Here is a 16,513-nt window from a genome sequence, read left to right as displayed (position 1 = left end):
ACATGTAATTCTGGTTCTCTTGCTATTTACATCCCATCTGCAATTACTTCCTCCACTGAAGTCTTGAACCCCTCAAAGTGATTCATGAGGGCTGGAATCAACTTCTTCTAAAATCCTGTTAATATGTGACCTCTTCCCATGAATCACAAATGTTCTTAATGGCATCTAGAATGGTGAATCCTTTCCAGTAGATTTTAAATTTTCTTTGCCCAGATCCATCGGAGAAACCACTATCTATGGCAGCTCCAGCCTTATGAGATATATTTCTTAAATAATAATACTTGAAACTGAAATTTACTTCTTGATCCATCAGCTGCAGAATGGATGTTGTGTTAGCAGATGTGAAAACAACATTAATCTCATTGTATATCTCCATTAGAGCTCTTGGGTGACCAGGTATATTGGCAATGAACAATAGTATTTTGAAGGGAATCTTTTTTTCAGAGCCATAGTTCTCAACAGTGGGTTTAAAATATTCAGTAAACCATGTTTTAAATATTTGTGTTGTCATATAGGCTTTGTTGTTCCATTTATGGAACACAGGCAGAGTAGATTCAGCATAATTCTTAAGGGTCCCAGGATTTTTGGAGGGGAAAATGAGCATTGACTTCAAGTTAAAGTCACCAGCTGTGTCAGCCCCTAACAAGAGAGTCAGTCCATCCTTGAAGCTTTGAAACCAGGCATTGATTTCCCCTCTCTGGCCACGAAAGTCCTAGATGGCGTTTTCTTTCAATATAATTCTGTTTCACCTACATCGAGAATCTCTTGTTTAGTGTAGCCAGCTTCATTATCTTAGCTTGATCTTCTAGATAACTTGCCACAGCTTCTACATCAGCACTTACTGCTTTACCTTGCACTTTGATGTTATGGAGAGGTTCCTTTCCTTAAAACTCATGAACCAACCTCTGCTAGCTTTTCTTCTGAGGCTTCCTTACTGCTCTTAGCCTCCATAGAATTGAAGAGAGTTAGGGCCTTGCTCTGCATTAGGCTTTGGCTTAAGGGAGTGTTGTGGCTGGTCTGGTCCTCTATCTAAATCAGTGAAACTATCTCCATTTCAGCAATAAGTCTGTTTTGGTTTCTTAACATTTGTGTGTTCAATGGAGTAGCAATTTAATTTATTTGTTTATTTAATTGAGGTAACATTGGTTTATAACATTATACAAATTTCTGGTGTGCATCATTATATTTTGATTTCTGTATAGACTACATCTTGTTCACCACCTAAAGACCAATTACCATCCATCAGCATAAACATGTGTTCAGTCACCTCTTTCAATTCCTCCTCTTCCCCCTTCCTCTCTGGTAACCATCAATCTAATTTCTGTATCTACCTGTTTGTTTGTTGTCATCATTTTTATCTTCTATTTATGAGTGAGATCATACAGCATTTGACTTTCTCTGTCTGATATTTAACTTAGCATAATACCCTTAAGGTCCATATTTGTTGTTGCAAATGGCAAAATTTCATCATTTTTTATAGTTGAGTAGGATTCCATTGTACGTATGTACCACATCTTCTTTATTCCTTCACCCCTTGATGGGCACTTAGGTTATTCCAAGTCTTGTCTATTGTGAATAATGCTTCAATGAACATGGGGTACATATATGTCTACACATTTGTGTTTGCATGGTATTTGGATAGATATCCAGCAGTGGAGTATGTGGATCACATGGTAGTTCTATTCTTAATTTTCTGAGCAATCTCCGTACTGTTTTCCACATTGGCTTCACCAGTTTACATTCTTACCAGCAGTATACGAATGTTTCCTTTTCTCCACATCTTCTCCAACTTGTTATTTCTTGTGTTGTCAATTTTAGACCTTATGATGGGTGTGAGGTGATATCTTATTGCAGTTTTGATTTTCATTTCCCTAATAATTAGCCATGTTGAACATTTTTTCACGTGCAGATTGGACATATGCATATCTTCTTCGGAAAAATATCTGTTCAGATCTTTTGCTCAACACTTACTTGGGTTGTTTTTGTGTCATTGAGATGTATAATTTGTTTATATATTTTGGATAGTAACTCCTGATCAAATATAAGGTTGGCAAATATCTTCTTTCAATTGTTACGTTGTCTTTTCACTTTGTTGATGGTTTTATTTGCTGTGCAGAAGCTTTTTAGTTTGATGTGGTTCCATTTGTTTATTTTTTCTTTTGTTTCCCTTGACTGGTCAGACATGGTATTTGAAAATATGCTGCTAAGACCACTGTCAAAGAACATACTGCTTCTGTTCCCATCTACAAGTTTATGGTTTCAAGTCTTACATTCAAGTCTTTAATCCATTTTGAGTTGATTTTTTGTGCATGATGTAAGATAACGGTCTACTTTTATTCTTTTGCATGTGGCTGTCCAGTTTTCCCAATACCTTTTATTGAAGAGACTTTCCTTCCTCCATTATATGTTCATGGCTCCCTTTTCAAAAATTAGCTGTCCACATATATGTTGGTTTACTTCTCGGATCTTGATTCTGTTCCATTGATCTGTGTGTCTGTTTTTCTGCCAGTACCATGCTGTTTCCATTATTTTAGATTTGTATTATATTTTGAAATCAGGGAATGTGATACTCCACCTTTGCTATTTCTTATCAGGATTATTTTGGCTATTCGGGATCTTTTGTATTTCCATATAAATTTTAAGATTCTTTCTTGTATTTCTGTGAAAAATGTCATTGGAACTTTGGTAGGGATTACATTGAATCTGTAGATTGCTTTAGGAAGTATGGATACTTTACTATGTTAATTCTTCCAATCCAAGAGCACAGAATATCTTTACATTTCTTTGCGTCTTCTTCAATTTCTTTCAACAATATTTTATAGTTTTCAGAGGGCAGGTCTTTCACCTCTTTGGTTAAATTTATTCCTAAGTATTTTATTCCTTTTGTTGCAATTTTAAATGGGATTGTATTCTTAATCTCTCTTTCTGCTACTTCATTGTTAGTGTATAGAAACATAACTGATTCTTGTATGTTGATTTGCATCCTGCAACTTTACTGTAATCATTTATTATTTTTAAAAGTTTTATAGTGCATTCTTTAAGGTTTTCTGTATATAAAACAATATCATCTTGAAATAATGACTGTTTCACTTCTTCCTTTCTAATTTGAATTCATTTGATTTCTTTTTCTTGCCTGATTGGTCTGGCTAGGACTTCCGATTCTAAGTTAATTAGAAATTATGGAAGTGGGAAACTTGTTGGGTTCCTGTTCTTAAAGGGATACCTTTCAGTTTTTGTCTGTTGAGTATGACATTAGTTGTGGGTTTCTCATATCTGGTCTTTATTATGTTGAGGTACTTTCCTTCTATACCCATTTTATTTGGAGTTTTTATCATAAATGGATGCTGTGTATTGTGAAATGCTTTTTATGTATCTATTGAGGTTATCATGTGGTTTTTATTCTTCATTTCATTAATGTGGTGCATCACATTGACTGATTTGGAGAAGTTGAAGCACCCCTGCATCCCTGGAATAAATCCTACTTGATCATGGTGTATGAGCTTTTTAATGTATTGTTGTATTTGATTTGCTAGTATTTTGTTGAGGATTTTTGCATTGATGTTTATCAATGATATTGGCCTGTAATTTTCTTTTTTTGTGTTCTCTTTGTCTGGTTTTGGTATCAGGGTAATTTTCCCCTCATAAAATAACTTAGAAATCTTCCCCTCCTCTTGAATATTTTGGAAGAGTTTGAGAAGGACAACTATTAATTCTTCAAATGTTTGGAAGAATTCACCAGGGAAGCAGTCTGGTCCTGGACTTTTATTTCTTGGGAGGTTTTTTTTTTTAAATTTAATTTAATTTTTTTCAATTTTAAAGCTTGGCACCTGAGCTAACAACTGTTGCCAATCTTCTTCTTTTTTATATTCTTTCTGCTTTTTCTCCCCAAGTCCCCCCAGTATATAGTTGTATATTTTAGTTGTGGGTCCTTCTAGTTGTGTGCGGTATGTGGGACGCCGCCTGAACGTTGCCTAATGAGTGGTGCCATGTCCACGCCCAGGATCCAAACCAGAGAAACCCTGGGCCACCATAGTGGAGTGCGCGAACTTAGCCACTCGGCCACGGGGCAGGCCCCTTTGGGAATTTTTTGATTACTGTTTCGATCTCCTTACTGGTGGTTTCTCTTTTCAAATTCTATGTTTCTTGTTTCAGTTTTTAAAGGTTGTATGATTCTAAGAATTTGTCCATTTCTTCTAGGTTATTCAGTTTGCTGGCAGATAGCTTTTCTTAGTATTCTCTTATTATCTTTTGTATTTCTGAGGTGTCCATTGTACTTTCTCCTCATTCATTTCTGACTTTATTTATTTAAGCATTCTCTCTTTTTTTCTCTGTGAGTCTAGCTAAAGGACTGCCAATTTTGTTCATCTTTTCAAAGAACCAGTTCTTAGTTTCATCTAACCAGTTGATCTCTAGTTTCATACCACTGTGGTCAGACAAAATGCTTTGTATTATTTCAATCTTCTTAAATTTACCGAGACTTGTTTTGTGGCCTGGCATGTAATCTATCCTGGAGGATGCTCCATGTGCATTCAAAAATAAAGTGTATTCTGCAATTTTGGGATGGAATGCTCTGTATATATCTACTATGTCCATCTGGTCTAACACATCCTTTAAGGCCAATTTTCCTTATTGAACTTCTGTTTGGATGATCTATCTATTGATATAAGTAGAGTGTATAATATTTATAATTAAATATTATATTTAATTAATATTATAATTAATAATTAAAATACTTACGATGTAAGTATTTTGGTGTTGCTATTTCTCCTTTTATGTCTGTTTATAATTGCTTTATATGTTTAGGTACTCTTATCTTGGGTGCATAGATATTTGCAAGTGTTATATTCTCTTGTTGGATTTTTCTGGATTGTTCCCTTTATCATTATGTAGTGTCCTTCCTTGTCTCTTGTTACAATTTTTGTTTTAAAGTCTATTTTGTCTGATATAAGTATTATTACTCCAGCTTTCTTTTCATTGCCATTTGCATGGAGTATTTTTTTTTCCATCTCTTCAGTTTCAGTTTGTGGGTGTCTTTAGATCTGAAGTGTGTCTCTTCTATGAAGCAAATATATAGGTCTTGCTTTTTAGTTCAATTAGCCACCCTATGCCTTTTTAAAATTTTAGTTTTTTTTCTTTTTGAAGAAGATTAGTACTGAGCTAACATATGCCTGCAATCCTTTTCTTTTTGCTGAGGATGATTGGCCCTGAGCCAAGATCCATGCACATCTTCTTCTACTTTGTATATGGGACACCTGCCCCCGCATGGCTTGATAAGTGTTGCGTAGGTCCATGCCAGGATCTGAACTGGTGCACCCTGAGCCTCCGAAGTGGAGCATGGGAACTTAACTGCAGCACCATGGTGCTGGCACCACACCCTATGCCTTTTGATTGGAACATTTAGCTCATTGACATTTAAAGTATGTATTGATAAGTATGTATTTATTGCTCTTTTGTTACTTTTTTTATGGGTGTTTTAGTAGTTCTTCTCAGTCCCTTTCCTCTTGTCTTGCTCTCTTCCCTTGTGTTTTGATGGCTTTCTTTAGTATCATGTTTGGGTTCTTTTCTCTTAATTTTGTCGTGTATTTATTATTGCTTTCTGGTTTGTGACTACCATGAGGTTCATATATAATTACTTGTGTAAATAGCAATCTATATTATCTTGATGGTCTATTAAATTTGACCTCTTGCTAAAAGCTCTACTCTTTTACTCATCTCCTCCCACATTTTGTTTTTGATATCATATTTAACCTCTTTTTGTGTGTGTGTTTCCATTAATTTCTTATCTTAGAAATAGATCACTTTAGTCCTTTTGTCTTTTGACTTTCATATTAGCTTCACAGGGGCTTGATCTGCTACTCTTATTGTATATTTGCCTTTAAGAGTGATTTTACTGTTACTTTTTTGATAATTTTCTTGTTCCTGTTTATGGTCTTTTCTTTTCCACTTAAATTAGTCCCTTTAGAATTTCTTGTAAGGCTAGTTTCTTGCAGTGTCCTTATGACGATTAGTTTGTTTTCTTTATCAGGTAGATTGATTATGTCTGTTTCATTTAGCTCTTTTTCTGAGGATTTGTCCTGTTCCCTTATTTGGAACATATTCCATTGTCTCCTCATTTTTTCTACTTCTCTTTGCTTATATCTATGTATTAGATAGCTCAACTGTGTCTCCCAATCTTGGAAATATGGCCTTATGTAAGAGGTACCTCATGGGGCCCAGCAAGGTGCTTCTCTCTTGTCACATGTTCCAAATGTTCCATGATTGTGTCCTGGGTGGACTATGTGTGCCTTTGTGTGTGGCAGGGTTGCTTTTGCTCTGGGAGTGTTGGTAGGCTAAGCTGACCCAAGGGCTGGCTTGTTGTAAGGCTCAGCCACGTATGCCTGCTATGGTCACTTTAGTCACGTTATTGAGTGAGGCAAGCCCCTGCACGAATGGCTGCATGGTGTAATAGCATACATTTGAGGCTTTTTGCTGTTAAGAGAGTCAGGCCTGCAGGAAGGCTGATTTTCAGGCTCGGGTGCTCACAATTGCTGCAGCCTTCTGATGAGGCTTCCAGCAGGGTGAGGCTGTTTTCAGGTCTCTCATGAGTGGAGATGAGTGGGGCCAGCATCAGGCATGGCAGTGCACAATCCTTTCAGGCATTGGAAGGCTGGGAAGATCCCCCTCTGTAGCTGTTTGAGATTTCCAGTGGCACAAGTCAGCTGAGACTGATATACCTCATTGCTTCTGGGCCCGCACACTGTATCAGATCAGGTCTGCCCTGCATGCACACTCCACCAAAGTGGATCCACTCACCCCACTGCAGAGATCCTACATACTTCACCTCATCTGGCCTATCAGTTCCCCACAGACTTTCTGGTTAGTGGGGCTGGTCTCTAGAAGAGGCTGCCTGCCCTGGTTGGATTGAATAGGTTCTCTAGTGCCTGGGGCAAACCCCTGCATTAACAGGCCAGAGGAAGAAATCCAGTGGTGTCTGCCAGCATCCATGTCAGCACAAGTGTACTAGGCCACGATAATGACTACTGCCAGTGTCTTATTACCTGAGGAGGTGAGCCCAGGCACTTCCGCCTCACTCAGAGTTTAGCAAAGGAGTCCCTTTTACCAAAGAACTATCCACTTTTCTTTCTAGTGTGTTTATCTTGATTTTCAGAACAGGTGAATCTGCATGTGGGCCTTTTAAGAGCAGGCTTTTCTTTTTCTGAAATTCTAGTCTTTCTGGGGGTATTCTCCATTTGTTTTAAAAGCCAGCAAAGCCAGGTGTTATGGGAACTCATCTCAGTTGTACTGAATTCAAAGGCTTGGATGCCTATGCCTATTGTGGCATAGACCCCTTGCTCATATCCCTTCACTCCTCCAGGAAAAGCTTTGTACTTTTAAGATTGCTCCTGGCCATGAAGTAGCACAGCTGGGATGTACACTTAAATTGTAAAATTCAATGGTTTATAGTTTATTTACAGAATTTTTCAGTCTTCATTACAATCAATTTTAGAACATTTTCATCTCTTAGGAACCCTATATTATTTATTCATCATCCCTTTATCCCTCGACACCCAACCTTAGGCAACCACTAACTACTTTTATTCTCTATAGATATGCCTATTCTGGACATTCCAATATAATCGAATACTACAATATCTGGTCTTTTGTGACTGGCTTTTTTTTTGGCATAATATTTTCAAGTTTCATCCATACTGTACCTCATAAAAGTACTTTATTCCTTTTGTTTTGTTATAGTTGAATATATATATATATATATAAAATATATATATATAGTTGAATAAATATACCATAGTTTGTTTACCCATTCATCAATTGGTAGACATTGTGATTGTTCTATTTCTTGGCTATTGTGAATAATTATGCCATGAACATTTATATACGTGTTTTTGTGTGGATCTATGTTTTCATTTCTCTTAGGAATTACCTAGACGAGGAATTGTTTGGTATATGGTAATTTTATGTTTAACCTTTGGGGAACTACCAGACTGTTTTCCCAGGTGACTGCATCATTGGACATTCCCTCCAGCAGTGTATGAGGATTCCAATTTCTTCACATTCCTCGCCAATAGTTGACATCATCTACATTGTTTATTATAGCCATTCCAGTGTGTGTGAGGTAATATTTTGTTGTGGCTTTAATTTGCATATTCCATGATTTCTAATAATATTGAACATCTGTTCATGTGCTTTTGCCTTTCTGTATATCTTCTTTGGTGAAATGTCTCTTCAAATTCTTTGCCAATTTTAAAGTTGTCTTATGTGTCTGTTTATATTTTTATGCTCAATGTACTCTGGATACTAGATTCTTATTAGATATATGATTGGCAGATATTTCTCTAATTCTCTGAGTTGTCTTTTCATTATTTTGGTGTATTCCTTTGGACTTCAACAGTATTTAATTTTGATAAAATCCAATCTATCTGTTTATTTCTTTTGTCTTTGTGCTGCATGTGTCATATCTAGGAAACCATTGCCTAACCCAAATTCACAAAGATTTACTCTGAGGTTTTCTTCTAGAAGTTTTATGATCTTACTCTCTACATCTGGATTTATAATATATTTGGAGTTAATTTTGTTTATGGTGTGAGTTAATGGTCCAAATTTATTCCTTTGAATGTGGTCATCCAGTTGTTCCAGCTCCATTTGTTAAAAAGACTATTCTCTTTTCATCAAATTGTCTTGGAATTTCTGTTGAAAATCAAGTAACCATAAAGGTGATGGCTTATTTTGTACTTTCAATTCTATTTCATTGAAATATGTGATATATATATATATATAGTTTGTTTAAATGCAGTCAATTTGTCTCTATGTTTTAACATTTTTATTTTCTTTCACAAATCATTTGTATGAGATCTTCACTACACTTCCATTACTTCTTTAAGATTTTTATTCTCATTGGTGATCAGTTAAAAATAAAGGCAAGGTGATGTTAGAATGCTTTCAATGTACTACTTTTGTTATTTGCGATCACCTAGAAAAAGAAGATTGAAGGTGGGCAGAAAAAAGAAAGAACTTTTAAACTTTTTCTCTTTGAACTGTTCTTTGAAACACTGCTTCCCTTGGCTCTTAACACGCCTCCTAAGTAGTCAAATGCTTCACACAGTGAGATAAGGGGAAGTGAACAAATAGTGCAAAGCAATTCTTAAATCTTTCTTTCAGTGTATTACTATTTATAACTTTTGTTGTAGTTTTAAAAATTTGAGCAATATATTTCAAGGATCTTGATTTAATTTTTAGATATTTTCTTAAGAACCTACATTGGGATATTCCTTAGAGAGACTTTTTTTTAATTAGTTTAAATTTTGTCTAAGTTAAAAGTCTCCATCAGAGGGAGCTCTTCACATCGACGTTATCTGCCTGTCTTAGCCTATTGATGGTGAGGCTATCAGCTACAAATACTTGGGACACTCCCCTGGGTAAGGGACTTTGTTACCTCACTTTCAACAATGGAGAAAAAAATCCAGATAGAAAACCAACGAAGAACTGCTGACTTGAACAACCCTAGGAACAACATGAACTGAACCTAACAGACATATGGAGAACTTTCTGCTCAAAAAATGAATGTATATTCTTAATTACTCATTCTACAGAAGAGATTATATGGTAGGACACAAAACATATTCTAACAAATTTAAGGAGCTGGAGATCAATAGCAGCAAGAAAATGGGAAAATTATCAAATATTTGGAAAGTGAATAATATACTCCTAAAGAATTAATGGGTCAAAAAAATCAAAAAGGAATTTGAAAGTATCTTGAGACAAATGAAAATGAAAATACAACATAAGAAAACTTAAGGATGCAGCAAAGCAGTTCTTAGATGGAAGTTTATAGTGATAAATGCCTACATTTTAAAAAAGAAGATCTTAAACAACCTACTTGTATGCTCCAAGGAACCAAGAAGAACAAACTATGCCAAAGGTAAGATAAGAAGGGAAATAATAAAGATTAGAGCAGAAAAAAGCAATTAGAGGATAGAAAAACAATAGAAGAAGCAAAAGGACTGAAAATTGATTTATTGAAAAGAAAATAAAATAGACAAATGTTTAGCTACGATAAGAAAAAAATAGAGAAGATTCCAATAAATAAAACCAACAATGAAAGAGGGGATATTGCAAAGATGACTCGGAAATAAAAAGGATTATAATAGATTATTATGAACATTATATGACAACAAATTGGATAACCTAGAACAAATGGATCTGTTCCTAGAAAAAGACAATCTATCAAAATGAATTAAGAAGAACTAGAAATGTAAGAAGACAAATAACAAATAAAGTGATTGAATCTATAATCCAAAATCTCCCAGCAAAAAAAGCCTAGGAATAAATGGCTTCATGGGTGAATACTACTGAACATTCAAAGAAGAATTAATATCCATTTATCTTAAACTATTCCAAAAAATATAAAAGAAGAGAACACTTCTTACCACGTGTTATGAGGAAACCATCACCCTGATACAAGAACCAGACAAAGACACCACAAGAAAAGAAAACTACAGGCCAGTATCCTGATGAATATAGATGTGGAAATTCTCAACAAAATACTAGCAAACTCAATTCAACAGTACATTTAAAGGATCATACACCATGATCAAATGGGATTTATCTCTGTGATGCAAGGATGGTTCAACATAAAAAAATCAATAAATGTGATACATCACATTAATAGAATGAAAAATAAAATTAGATGATAACTGCAATAGATGCAGAAAAATAATTTAATAAAATTCAATACACTTTCATGATAAAAACACTCAACAAACTGGGTATAGCAGGAACGTACTTTAATGTAATAAAGGCCATATAGGAACAGTCCACAGCTAACATCACACTTATTGGTGAAAAACTAAAAGCTTTTTCTCTAAGGTTGGGAAATGGCAAGGATGCTCATTGTCACCACTTCTATTCAACATAGCACTGGAAGTCCTAGCCAGAGAAATTAGGCAAGAAAAAGATATGTAGGTTATCCAAAAAGGATAGTAAGAAATAAAATTATCTGTGTTTGCTGTTGACATGATCTGAAAACTCTAAAGCCTCCACAAAACTATTAGAACTAATAAATTCAATGAAGTGGCAGAGTACAAAATCAACATACAAAAATCAGTCACATCTATACATAGACAATGAAATAGCTGAAAAGGAAATTTTAAAAATATTCCATTTATCATAGCAACGAAAAGAATAAAATACTTAGGAATAAACTCAAACAAAGTGTTGAACTTCTTGTGCACTGAAAATTATAAAACATCAGTGAAGGAAACTAAAGAAGACATAGATAAACGGAAAGATATCTTACATTCATGGAGTGGGAGAATTAATATTGTTCAAATGTGCACTATCCAAAGTAATCTGTGGATTCAGTGCAACCTCTCTCAAAATTACAATGATGCTTTAACAGAAATAGAAAAAAAACTATACTAAAATTCACATGGAACCACATAAGACCACAGATAGCCAAAGCAATATTGAGCAGTAAGAACAAAGCTGGAGGCTTCACACTTCCTGTTTTCAAAGCATATTACAAACCAAGAATAATCAAAGTAACATGTTACTGGCATAAACACAGACACATAAACCAATGTAACAGACTAGACAGCCCATAATAGACTCACTTATCTATGGTCAGCTGATATTCCACATAAGCCAAGAACAAACAATGTGGAAAGAATAGTCTCTTCCATAAATGATGTTAGAAAAAATGGATATCCACATGCAGAAGAATGAACTTTGACTCTCATCTCATACAACACACAAAAAATCAACTCAAAGTGGATTAAAAATTTAAACATAAGACCTGAAACTGTACAATAATTAGAAGAAAACATAGGAGAAAAGTTTCCATGTTGTTAACGGAGGAGGTTGTGCATGCGTGGCAGCATTGAGTATATGGGAATCTTTTTGCCTTCCTCTCCAATTTTATGTGAACCTAAAACTGCTCTGAAAATAAAGTCTCAAAAAAACTTCTTAACTTTGTTCTGGGAAATGATTTTCTTGGATATGACATCAAAAGCAATGGCAACAAAAACAAAAATAGACAAGTGGGATTGCATCAAAATAAAAAGCTTCTGAACAGCAAAGGAAACAATTAGCAAAATGAAAAGTCAACCTACAGAATGGGAGAAAATATTTACAAACCATATCTCTGGTAAGAGGTTATATCCAAATTATATAAGGAACCCCTAAACCTCAATAGCAAAATCAACAACCACCACCAGAACAAACTAACTCATATGAAAAATAAGCAAGGAGCCTGAACAGATATTTCTGCAAAGGAAACAAACAAGTGGTCAATAGGTACATGAAAAGGTGCTCAATATCACTAATCATCAGGGAAACACAAATGAAAATCAAAATGAGATATCACCTCACCTGTTAGAAGGGCTATTATCAAAAGGACAAATGGTAACAATGTCATCGAGGACGTGGAGAAAAGGGAATCCTTGTACAGTGTTGGTGGGAATGTAAAATTGCTGCAGCCATTAGGAAAGAAAGTATAGAGATTCTTCAAAAAATTAAAAATAGAACTACCTTATGGTCCAGCAATCTCACTTCTAGGTATGTATCCAAAGGAAATAACATCTGTATCTCAAAGATATTCTACACTCTCATGTTCATTGAACGCTTGTTCACAATACTCAAGATATGAAAGCAAACTAAATGTCTGATGATGGATGAATGGAAAAGAAAACGTGGTATATAAATACATATATACAAAATGAAGTATTATTCAGCTTTAAAAACAAGAAAGATATCCTGCCAATTGGGACAACATAGATGAACATAGAGGGCATTATGCTAAGTGAAACAAGCTAATCACTGGAAGACAAATACTGTACGATTTAAGTTATATGAGGAATCTAAAATGGTCAAATTCACATATACAGAGAGTAGAATGGTAGTTGCCAGAATCTGAGGGGAGGCAGAACAGTTGGTCAAGTGATATAAAATTTCCTTTATTCAAGATAAATAACGTACACCAATGTGACTGCATGAACAATACCGTATTGTATAGTTGAAATTTGCTAAGAGAGTAGATCTTAAATGTTCTCACTAAAAAACAATAAAAGGGCAACAGTAACTATGTGAGGTGATGGATATTTTAATTAGCTTGATGGTTGCAAATATTTCAAAATGCTTATGAATATCAAAAAGTCAAGTCATATAGCCTAAATATAAATTTTTTATTTGTCAATTATACCTCACAAAGATGTGATAAAAAAGAACTTGGGCTCAATTTCTTCTTTAGTTTTACTGAAGAGGCTGGATCATAGTTTTGATACTTTATAACAAAATTTAATTTGCCCAGTGAGTCATGGAGAACCATGGAAAGTTTTAAACTAATGAATGGCAGATATATGCCTTCCAAGCTTATTCTAGGATTAGTGTAGATGGGAAAGTAGGAGTAAGTGTGTGGAGAAGCTAGAAAAGTAGGAGTCATTACAATTCAATAGTAGAGTTACGTTAAAACCCAAAAAGTTCCTGGACTTGGTGGTGGCTGAGGCAAAGGGATGGAGGTCATTGTTGTTGTAGACTCTTGCATAGCATGTGAGAAATGTGGAAAATATTCTGAAGGTTTTCAACCAAAGAAGAATATAATTTTCAGAAATATTGAGTTCCTACAATGTACTCTATAATGTACTTAGTAAGGAAACAGGACATAAATGTTTGTTCTTACAGAATTTTTGTTTACTGGGGAACACAGGAATTAAGGGGAAAAAAGTCTGATGAATATCGTGAGGGATCTTCCAGAATTTATGAGAACATAAATTAATGACAGCCGACATTAATTGGATGTTTAGCATGTTCCAGGTACTGTTCTACTCATTTTACTTAGATTTTTTTCATTCAATCATCATAACAATGCAATGAAGGAGTTGTTATTTTTCCCATTCTTATTTTTTAAAGATGAACCAGAGGGAGAAAGATTAAGTAATTTTCTCAATGTATTATAGTTAGTAAGAGTGGAGGTAGGATTCATACACACACTTTCTAACTATATAGTCCATATTCTCTGTTACAATGAGAAGAAATAGACCACCTTAGTTACTGAAATGTTACGTGTAAGGTTCCAGCAGAATAGTCAGGTAGAGATTTCCAGTAGGTATCAAAAATTTCAGCTTTAAAAGGGATATAAGACAATTCAAATTATTTCAGAGATAGCCTAGGAGAGAGGACAATTAAACTGAGATGCTACAATTCTTGAAAAAATTAAGAAAAAGAAATAAAGAATCTTGGAGGTGGAAACTTTGCAGAAAATTTTCTGTTTAAGATATGAAAAGAAAGGAATAAAAATTCAACAGATTTTCCTTTAGAGATGAAGATAACAGGGAGATGGGAATTTATTTTTAGATCAGTCTTGGGGGATGTATATTCCCTAGAGTGACAGGAAAACTTGAGTAAAATATTGAGTCCCTAAGGAACTAAAGAGAGATCATGGTCCAGGGAGTAAAAACAATCCCCTTATTTCCCTTTCCCACATAAAATGTATTCCCTAGGGAAGAGACTGAGCAAGCTTCCACACTGTTTATAACCAATTACACTTTATCATTAAACTCACATTCATTCATCTGTATTTTATCAAGTGCCAAATGTGATAATAATAAAGACTATTTATTTTTCTATGCAGTTTGAGAGGTCTCAAAGTCATATTCAGAAATTATCTCCGTAGTTCAGAAGGATTTCCAGAGAATATATGAAATTAAGTCTACTGCAGCATCCTCTTATAATCAAAGTAACCAAAACCTCAGAGCCTGAAATTTCCTTTCCAGGACGGCAGGGGTAATTAACAGTAATAAGGAAGCACTGAGATGTTCCAGCCTAAGGACAGTGAATTTCCAAATTCCATTTTTATGAATGTCCGTTTTGTTGTGAGATGGGATTACAGAGATCAAAGATCTGCCACTTTCGCTGCCATTTTGTACAATTCCGAAAGTCAACTGAAACTGGAGGAAGAGTCTGTTCCAGTGCAGAGCAGGGAATGTTCAGAGACATTAAGAGGCTCAGAGGGTGCAGTTTCTCAGTCAGTGAGTTCCCTCCCCTTGGATGGAACTTAACTCTCCTGCATTTACGGCTTTTACTCTGTGACACGGGGCAGTAACTTAACCTCTCTTAGACTTTGGTCCCTTAGTCTTGGATTAGAAACGACCTTCTTCGTTTCCAACCCACCAAGTCTAATCTGCATTAGATGCCAGCATCAGTTGATGGAGCTGAGGGCCTCCAGTTTTACTGGTGAGGAGAGGGTTCAAGTGAATGAAGAAATCTTGAGATAAGAGTATTCCGTTCTGATCTTTCTCTCTTATCCCTACTCCCTTGTTTTTTTAGCAGTCATGTTTGCATATGGCAGCAGTGGCTTTCCCTCTGAAACAAAAGTTGATGATGCCCTTTGCTTTATTTAGCTTATAAAGACTCTAAGAAAGGGAAAATTAGTGTCATTCAGTATCATGATAATGGTAAAGGCAGACTTTATGGGTCCAGATTGGGTTAGTCTCAGATATTCCCAGCATATATCCCCTTCTATAGGACAAGATGTTGTGGGAAAAGCTGGGTTTTCCTCTAATGTAACCCTTTTTTTTCCCGTACTCACAGATATCTTTGAAGAAGAATGGCTCTTGGAAATGGCTCCTTTGTGATTGAATTCATTCTGTTGGGATTAACCGACCAACCAGATCTGCAACTCCCCTTGTTCTTCCTGTTTCTAGTAAAGTATATGGTCACTGTGTTGGGAAATATGGGTTTGATAACTCTAATTGGGCTGAATTCACACTTACACAGCCCCAGGTACTTTTTTCTGTTTAAATTTGTCTTTAATAGACCTCTGTTATTCTTCTGTGTTTATACCGAATATTCTAACTAACTTTATTTCAAAGAGTATTATCTCCTACATGGGTTGTATGACTCAGCTTTACTTTTTCTGTTTTTTTTTTGTTTTTTGTTTTTTGTGCTCTTTCTGAATGCCTTGTGCTGACATCAATGGCCTGTGATCGCTATGTGGCCATCTGTAAACCACTTTTCTATATCACGTCCCCTCAAGTGTGTTCCAGCCTTATGTTTTCTTCATACTTGATGGCGTTTTCTGGTACCATGCTCACACCGGATGCATGCTGAGACTGACCTGTGATGCAAACACCATCAATCATTATTTGTGTGCAATTTCCCCTCTACTGCAGCTCTCCTGCATGAGCACCTACGTCAATGAGCTGATAAATTTCACCATCATGGGCATCTGTGCCCAGCCTCACCATCTTTATCTCTTATGGTTTCATCATCTCCATCATCCTCTACATCAGCTCCATGGAAGGCAGGTCTAAAGCCTTCAGTACCTGCCATTTCTCTCTTCTTTGGATCAGGTGTATTTGTGTATCTCAAACCATCTTCTGCAAGGTCTGTGGATTCTGGAAAAATATTTTCTGTATTTTATACCAATGTGGTTCCCATGATGAATCCTTTAAGTTGTAGCTTGAGGAACAAAGATGTTAAAACTGCTCTGAGAAAAACCCTGAGCAGGAGAAAGTTTTGA

The 16,513-nt window shown here is 35.4% G+C and overlaps 1 pseudogene; it reads left to right on the top strand.

The window, feature by feature from the left end:
- Positions 1-15,598: 15,598 nt before the first annotated feature.
- Positions 15,599-16,513, top strand: LOC103551601 (olfactory receptor 8B3-like; annotated as a pseudogene).

This window comes from Equus przewalskii, chromosome 6 (assembly GCF_037783145.1).
Source record: "Equus przewalskii isolate Varuska chromosome 6, EquPr2, whole genome shotgun sequence".
Lineage (NCBI taxonomy): Eukaryota > Metazoa > Chordata > Mammalia > Perissodactyla > Equidae > Equus > Equus przewalskii.
This window is presented reverse-complemented; position numbering and strand designations above follow the sequence as displayed.